The sequence below is a fragment of the Stigmatopora argus genome, chromosome 14 (assembly GCF_051989625.1).
Source record: "Stigmatopora argus isolate UIUO_Sarg chromosome 14, RoL_Sarg_1.0, whole genome shotgun sequence".
Classification (NCBI taxonomy): Eukaryota; Metazoa; Chordata; class Actinopteri; order Syngnathiformes; family Syngnathidae; genus Stigmatopora; species Stigmatopora argus.
The window spans coordinates 9,721,486-9,729,875 of NC_135400.1; the positions used below are offsets into that span (position 1 = coordinate 9,721,486).

The window sequence follows — 8,390 nt, forward strand, 5'->3', positions numbered from 1 at the left end:
CTTACTATACTATGTCGTTTTTTAAGAAAAAAAGCCTTACTATACTATATCGTTTTTTAAGAAAAAAAGCCTTACTATACTATGTCGTTTTTTAAGAAAAAAAAGCCTTACTATAATATGTCGTTTTTTAAGAAAAAAGCCTTACTATACTATGTCGTTTTTTAAGAAAAAAAGCCTTACTATACTATGTCGTTTTTTAAGAAAAAAAGCCTTACTATACTATATCGTTTTTTAAGAAAAAAAAGCCTTACTATACTATGTCGTTTTTTAAGAAAAAAAGCCTTACTATACTATGTCGTTTTTTTAAGAAAAAAAGCCTTACTATACTATGTCGTTTTTTTAAGAAAAAAAGCCTTACTATACTATGTCGTTTTTATAGAAAAAAAGCCTTACTATACTATGCCGGTTTTTAGAAAAAAAGCCTTACTATACTTTATCGTTTTTTTATAGAAAAAAAGCCTTACTTTACTATGCCGTTTTTTAGAAAAAAAGCCTTACTATACTATGTCGTTTTTTAAGAAAAAAAGCCTTACTATACTATGTCGTTTTTTAAGAAAAAAAGCCTTACTATACTATGTCGTTTTTTAAGAAAAAAAGCCTTACTATACTATGTCGTTTTTTAAGAAAAAAGCCTTACTATACTGTCGTTTTTTAAGAAAAAAAGCCTTACTATACTATGTCGTTTTTTAAGAAAAAAAAGCCTTACTATAATATGTCGTTTTTTAAGAAAAAAGCCTTACTATACTATGTCGTTTTTTAAGAAAAAAAGCCTTACTATACTATGTCGTTTTTTAAGAAAAAAAGCCTTACTATACTATATCGTTTTTTAAGAAAAAAAAGCCTTACTATACTATGTCGTTTTTTAAGAAAAAAAGCCTTACTATACTATGTCGTTTTTTAAGAAAAAAAGCCTTACTATACTATGTCGTTTTTTAAGAAAAAAGCCTTACTATACTGTCGTTTTTTAAGAAAAAAAGCCTTACTATACTATGTCGTTTTTTAAGAAAAAAAGCCTTACTATACTATGTCGTTTTTTAAGAAAAAAGCCTTACTATACTATGTCGTTTTTTTATAGAAAAAAAGCCTTACAATACTATGCCGTTTTTTAGAAAAAAAGCCTTACTATACTATGTCGTTTTTTTATAGAAAAAAAGCCTTACTATACTATGCCGTTTTTAGAAAAAAAGCCTTACTATACTATGTCGTTTTTTTAAGAAAAAAAGCCTTACTATACTATGTCGTTTTTTAAGAAAAAAAGCCTTACTATACTATATCGTTTTTTAAGAAAAAAAGCCTTACTATACTATGTCGTTTTTTAAGAAAAAAAAGCCTTACTATAATATGTCGTTTTTTAAGAAAAAAGCCTTACTATACTATGTCGTTTTTTAAGAAAAAAAGCCTTACTATACTATGTCGTTTTTTAAGAAAAAAAGCCTTACTATACTATATCGTTTTTTAAGAAAAAAAAGCCTTACTATACTATGTCGTTTTTTAAGAAAAAAAGCCTTACTATACTATGTCGTTTTTTTAAGAAAAAAAGCCTTACTATACTATGTCGTTTTTTTAAGAAAAAAAGCCTTACTATACTATGTCGTTTTTATAGAAAAAAAGCCTTACTATACTATGCCGGTTTTTAGAAAAAAAGCCTTACTATACTTTATCGTTTTTTTATAGAAAAAAAGCCTTACTTTACTATGCCGTTTTTTAGAAAAAAAGCCTTACTATACTATGTCGTTTTTTAAGAAAAAAAGCCTTACTATACTATGTCGTTTTTTAAGAAAAAAAGCCTTACTATACTATGTCGTTTTTTAAGAAAAAAAGCCTTACTATACTATGTCGTTTTTTAAGAAAAAAGCCTTACTATACTGTCGTTTTTTAAGGAAAAAAAGCCTTACTATACTATGTCGTTTTTTAAGAAAAAAAGCCTTACTATACTATGTCGTTTTTAAGAAAAAAAGCCTTAGTATACTATGTCGTTTTTTAAGAAAAAAGCCTTACTATACTATTTCGTTTTTTATGAAAAAAAAGCCTTACTATACTATGTCGTTTTTTAAGAAAAAAAGCCTTACTATACTATGTCGTTTTTAAGAAAAAAAGCCTTACTATACTATGTCGTTTTTTAAGAAAAAAAGCCTTACTATACTATGTCGTTTTTTAAGAAAAAAAGCCTTACTATACTATGTCGTTTTTTAAGAAAAAAGCCTTACTATACTATGTCGTTTTTTAAGAAAAAAAGCCTTACTATACTATGTCGTTTTTAAGAAAAAAAGCCTAACTATACTATGTCGTTTTTTAAGAAAAAAAGCCTTACTATACTATATCGTTTTTTAAGAAAAAAAGCCTTACTATATCGTTTTTTAAGAAAAAAAGCCTTACTATATCGTTTTTTAAGAAAAAAAGCCTTACTATACTGTCGTTTTTTAAGAAAAAAAGCCTTACTATACTATGTCGTTTTTTAAGAAAAAAGCCTTACTATACTATGTCGTTTTTTTATAGAAAAAAAGCCTTACTATACTATGCCGTTTTTTAGAAAAAAAGCCTTACTATACTATGTCGTTTTTTATAGAAAAAAGCCTTACTATACTATGCCGTTTTTTAGAAAAAAAGCCTTACTATACTATGTCGTTTTTTAAGAAAAAAAGCCTTACTATACTATGTCGTTTTTTATAGAAAAAAAGGCCTTACTATACTATGCCGTTTTTTAGAAAAAAAGCCTTACTATACTATGTCGTTTTTTGAAAAAAAGTCTACTATACTATGTCATTTTTTAAGAAAAAAAACCTTACTATACTATGTCGTTATTTAAGAAAAAAAGCCTTACTATACTATGTTGTTTTTTTTAAGAAAAGTCTTACTATACTATGTCGTTTTTTAAGATAAACAGCCTTACTATACTATTTCGTTTTTTTAAAGACAAAAAGCCTTACTATACTATGTTGTTTTTTTAAGAAAAGTCTTACTATACTATGTCGTTTTTTAAGAAAAAAAAGCCTTACTATACTATTTCGTTTTTTTTAAGACAAAAAGCCTTACTATACTATGTCGTTTTTTAAGAAAAAAAGCCTTACTATACTGTGTCGTTTTTTAAGAAAAAAAAGCCTTACTATACTATGTCGTTTTTTAAGAAAAAAAGCCTTACTACACTATGTCGTTTTTTTAAGAAAAAAAGCCTTACTATACTATTTCGTTTTTTTTAAAGACAAAAAGCCTTACTATACTATGTAGTTTTTTAAGAAAAAAACCCTTACTATACAATGTCGTTTTTTAAGAAAAAAAAGCCTTACTATACTATGTCGTTTTTAAGAAAAAAAGCCTTACTATACTATGTCGTTTTTTAAGAAAAAAGCCTTACTATACTATGTCGTTTTTAAAAAAAAAAGTCTACTATACTATGTCGTTTTTTAAGAAAAAAAGCCTTACTATACTATGTCGTTTTTTAAGAAAAAAAGCCTTACTATACTATTTTGTTTTTTTAAAGACAAAAAGCCTTACTATACTATGTCGTTTTTTATAGAAAAAAAGCCTTACTATACTATGCTGTTTTTTAGAAAAAAAGCCTTACTATACTATGTCGTTTTTTAAAAAAAAAGTCTACTATACTGTCATTTTTTAAGAAAAAAACCCTTACTATACTATGTCGTTTTTTAAGAAAAAAAGCCTTACTATACTATGTCGTTATTTAAGAAAAAAAGCCTTACTATACTATGTCGTTTTTTTTAAGAAAAGTCTTACTATACTATGTCGTTTTTTTTTAAGAAAAAAAGCCTTACTATACTATGTCGTTTTTTAAGAAAAAAAAAGCCTTACTATACTATGTCGTTTTTTAGAGAAAAAAAAGCCTTACTATACTACGTATGTCGTTTTTTAAGAAAAAAAAAAGGCTTACTATACAGGGTGTCCCAAAAAAATGTATGCACACTAAAAATAATTGTAAACGTGTTTAATTAGAATTTTATTATTTCAAAAGTGTGAGAATATTTACAAGTATCATTTTTCAGTTTTTTTACTGCTTGTTCTCAAACTGGCACCCATGGCATGGTCATGCTTTTGGACGGCTCCCGCAGATGCAGGCGGCCGCCGCCGGAGGGCAAATCCTCACTGATCTGTAAGTCCGATTATCATCGTCGTCGACATCATCACTTTGGTCACGTGACCTTTATGTCATTAATGTCCAGTCTGGAAGAGCTTGCTGACTGGCCGCAGGAGCAGTTAGGACAGATGCACGTCGACACCGCCTTCATCATGCCAGGTTGCAAACCGTGTCGCCACTGTAAAGATATTAGTGTCGTAGGACAAAAATGTTGTCATCTTAGGCAGTGTGGAGAAATAATTGTCTTTGTGTCATGAAAGATGCATTGGACAACGTGGAAGAGGAGCAGGAGGAAAAGATTGGGGTGCAGCCGAACGACCGACGCCGACTCGGCAAGTAAAGCCCTGCTTGCCTCACCCCGTGACAGCCGTTGAAAATGATTGGGACTGCCGATTGCGTTTTGTTGCCAGCGTGACGCAAACGTATTTCGGACCAATAAAAGTGTTTGGATGGCTTGCTTGAAATACAAGCAAATAGCCAGTATCTTTCGATTGTGTAGGCTAATTATTTTAACACATTTTGGTGTAATGACCTAAATGTAAAATTGTAAAATGTTTAAAGTGTTTTTTTAGTAAAAGGTATTAAGTCTTTTGTTGCAGGTGTCGCACCAAGTGTATGTCTGCGGGGTTCGAACCAGCTTCCACTCGGTGGTAGGCATGTACTCTACTGTGTGCGCTAAAGGGCTTTCCCACACTCCCACTAAACTTGCACCGGCCAAGTCTTTTCGGTAGGCGGGCGCTTGAGTAATTTGGCTAAGTGTGCAAGCCACCTCCCTACTCACCATGGTCGTGTCCAATAAAACTTTTTGGGTGGCTTATTTGAAATCCTAGCTAATAGCCAATGTCTTTTGATGTAATGATTAAATGTAAATTTTAATTTTTAAAGTATTTTTTAGTAAAAGGTAATTAGTCTTTTGTCGCAGGTGTCTCTCCCCGCCGAAGGCGGGGAGAGGCACCAAGAGTACGTCTGCGGGACGCGAACCAGGATCCATTCGGCGGTAGGCGCATACTCCACTGTTGCGGCCAAATCTTTTCGGTAGGAGGGCGCTCGGCTCAATTGACTAAGTGTATAAGCCACCGCCCTAAAAAGTATGGTCCTGCCCACTCGGTTTTTATTTGACCTGAAGTGAGAAGTTGGAGGAGGCGGGGAATCTAATCAATTACCTTTTGTATGGTAAGTTGGTGCTCTACTATTGAGGCCAAGTATCCATTTGAGCTGAAGAGTGAGAACTTGAAAGATGTGGGAATCAATCCATGCACATCCTACATCAGCTACATCAGCAGGTGAGTCTAAGAAAAACAAAAGAAAACAAATATTTTCTGCACAGCAACATGAATGTCTCTTTAAAACTTACTTTTTTGTCTTCAGGTGTCCTCGCTCTCCACGGTTTGGGAAACCTTTTCGTTGGAAGACTGTCCATCCCACAAGTCATCCATTTTTGCCTTTGTCACTAATCTGAAAAAATAAAAATAAAAGTTGACAGCAAAGTTATCTCTTGTTCTATTATGTGACCTTGACTTTGATTTATAAGATTTTTTTTTTTAAATTCTAAAAAGTTTTTGTAAGGGGATGTGGCTATGCACACGCACTATGATCACTGCAACAAGGCGAGACATCACATACCAAGCCAATACGAAGGTGACCGGTCGGGGCGGAGCTTCATCCGCAAGCTGGTCCCAAACCTACTCCATCCTGTCAGAGAGACCACAAGAAAAACGCCTTACTATACATGGTCGTTTAAGAAAAAAGCCTTACTATACTATGTCGTTTTTTAAGAAAAAAAGCCTTACTATTATATGTCGTTTTTTAATAAATAAAGCCTTGTTATACATCGTGTCATTTTTTTATACAAAAAAGCCTTACTATACTATGTCTTTTTTTAACGAAAAAAGCCTTACTATACTGTGTCGTTTTTTTTAAAGAAATAAAGTCTTACTATACAAGGTCGTTTTTATTCAAAATAGCCTTACTATACATGGTCGTTTATTTAAGAAAAAATCCTTACTATACTATGTCGCTTTTTTAAAAAAAAGCCTTACTATACTATGTCGTTTTTTTTAAAGAAAAAAGCCTTACTATACTATGTCGTTTTTTTAAAAGAAAAAAGCCTTACTATACTATGTCGTTTTTATACTGTTTTTTTTTAAAGAAAAAAGCCTTACTATACTAAAGTCGTTTTTTAAAGAAAAAAGCCTTACTAATCTGTCGTTTTTTTAAGAAAAAAGCCTTACTACACTATGTCGTTTTTTAAAGAAAAAAGCCTTACTATACTATGTCGTTTTTAAGAAAAAAAGCCTTACTATACTATGTCGTTTTTTACAGAAATAAAGTCTTACTATACAAGGTCGTTTTTATTCAAAATAGCCTTACTATACATGGTCGTTTTTTAAGAAAAAAGCCTTACTATTCATGGTCTTTTTGTATTTAAAAAAAAGCCTTTCTATACATGGTCGTTTTTATTCAAAAAAGCCTTACTATACATGGTCGCTTTTTTTAAGAAAAACGCCTGACTATACATGGTCGTTTTTTAAAGAAAAACGTCTTACTATACTATGTCGTTTTTATACTGTCATTTTTTAAAAGAAAAAAGCCTTACTATACTATGTCGTTTTTTTAAGAAAAAATGCCTTACTAATCTATGTCATTTTTTAAAGAAAAAAGCCTTACTACACTGTCGTTTTTAAAGAAAAAAGCCTTACTATACTATGTTGTTTTTAAAGAAAAAAGCCTTACTATACTATGTCGTTGTTTAAAGAAAAAAGCCTTACTATACTATGTCGTTTTTTAATAAATAAAGCCTTGTTATACATTGTGTCATTTTTTATACAAAAAAAGCCTTACTATACTATGTCGTTTTTTAAAAGAAAAAAGCCTTACTATACTATGTCGTTTTTTAAGAAAAAAAGCCTTACTATACTATGTCGCTTTAAAAAAAAAGCCTTACTATACTATGTCTTTTTTTTTAACGAAAAAAGCCTTACTATACTATGTCGTTTTTATACTGTTGTTTTTTTAAGAAAAAAGCCCTACTAATCTATGTCGTTTTTTAAAGAAAAAAGCCTTACTACATACACTATGTCGTTTTTTTTTAAGAAAAAAGCCTTACTATACTATGTCGTTTTTAAAGAAAAAAGCCTGACTATACTATGTCGTTTTTTATAAATAAAGCCTTGTTATACATTGTGTCATTTTTTTATACAAAAAAAGCCTTACTATACTATGTCGTTTTTTAAGAAAAAAAAGCCTTACTATACTATGTCGTTTTTTAAAGAAATAAAGTCTTACTATACAAGGTCGTTTTTATTCAAAATAGCCTTACTATACATGGTCGTTTTTTTAAGAAAAAAGCCTTACTATTCATGGTCTTTTTGTATTAAAAAAAAAGCCTTTCTATACATGTTCGTTTTTATTAAAAAACGCCTGACTATACATGGTCGTTTTTAAGAAAAAAACCGCCTTACTATACATGGTCATTACAATAAATAAATAAATCAAGTCGTCAGATATCACCAATATTACTGGAGAAAGTGTCTTTCCACAATTAGGATTTTCGTTTTATGACAAATGGTCTATAAAGGAATTTCGAATTGGAAAAGTCATTATTGAGTCGTCTTCTTTTCTGTCCTTGTGCAATCTTTGAAACGATTAAAAAACACTAAACGCAATTCGATTTGGAGATATTATGACTGCAAGTGGAACTAGTATATCTTGATAGAAGCTTCCAATGGAGAAAATGGGAGCATTGCTTACCTTTTCGGCATGCGTCGAGTACACAAAAATCAGCCAACGTAAAAAACAACAACTTCTGTTGTTGTTGGACTTCTGTTCATGTCCGTTAACAAACGTGTCTTGGATGGAGCTGACCCAAATTAGGCCGTTTAGATCATGCGATTAAAAACCTGAAAAGACGTTTACAAACAAAACTAAGCATGCAGGTCAACGAAAACCCTTTTTTTCCATTGTCTTTTCCGGTCCGTTTCACTTCCGGCTCACCAATGTGACGTCAATTCAGGGAACGCCCTCGACTTTTTTTCTTTTTTTTAATATAATAGTTTGAAATGAAAGCCTAGTCTTATGGGATGCTACGCCTTTATATCACACCACTTTTTCCAGGTTGTGCAATATTAAGGTGGATAAACCATTTTCTATCCAAAATAGACTAAGACATTTTTCTTTTAAATAGAGACGACTGTGTGTTGTCAAGGCTTTCCAGAAATGGCTACGTTAAGTGTGGCTATTTCATGGTGTAGACTGTAGAGGTTCACTCGCCTGATTGCCATGTGGGCAGTTGGGGTTCAAA

At 31.0% G+C, this 8,390-nt stretch overlaps 1 protein-coding gene and 2 long non-coding RNA genes across 4 annotated transcripts in view; 2 read left to right on the plus strand and 1 right to left on the minus strand.

Annotated features, from left to right (window-relative positions):
• asic2 (acid-sensing (proton-gated) ion channel 2) overlaps positions 1-4,573 on the plus strand; it is a 162,236-nt gene extending 157,663 nt beyond the window's left edge. For both annotated transcript variants that reach the window (XR_013304912.1, XR_013304913.1), the window contains exons 16-18: positions 3,999-4,105; positions 4,176-4,249; positions 4,351-4,573. The gene's annotated coding sequence lies outside the window, so the exon portion shown is untranslated. The remainder of the gene's footprint in view (positions 1-3,998; positions 4,106-4,175; positions 4,250-4,350) is intronic.
• Positions 3,926-8,066, minus strand: LOC144088658 (uncharacterized). Its single transcript, XR_013304915.1, has 5 exons — positions 7,841-8,066; positions 5,714-5,782; positions 5,445-5,545; positions 5,254-5,379; positions 3,926-4,268 (listed from the first exon to the last, which is right to left on the minus strand). It is a non-coding gene; the product is annotated as an uncharacterized LOC144088658 (long non-coding RNA).
• On the plus strand, positions 5,116-5,577 carry LOC144088659 (uncharacterized). Its single transcript, XR_013304916.1, has 2 exons — positions 5,116-5,373; positions 5,459-5,577. It is a non-coding gene; the product is annotated as an uncharacterized LOC144088659 (long non-coding RNA).
• Positions 8,067-8,390: the final 324 nt, after the last annotated feature.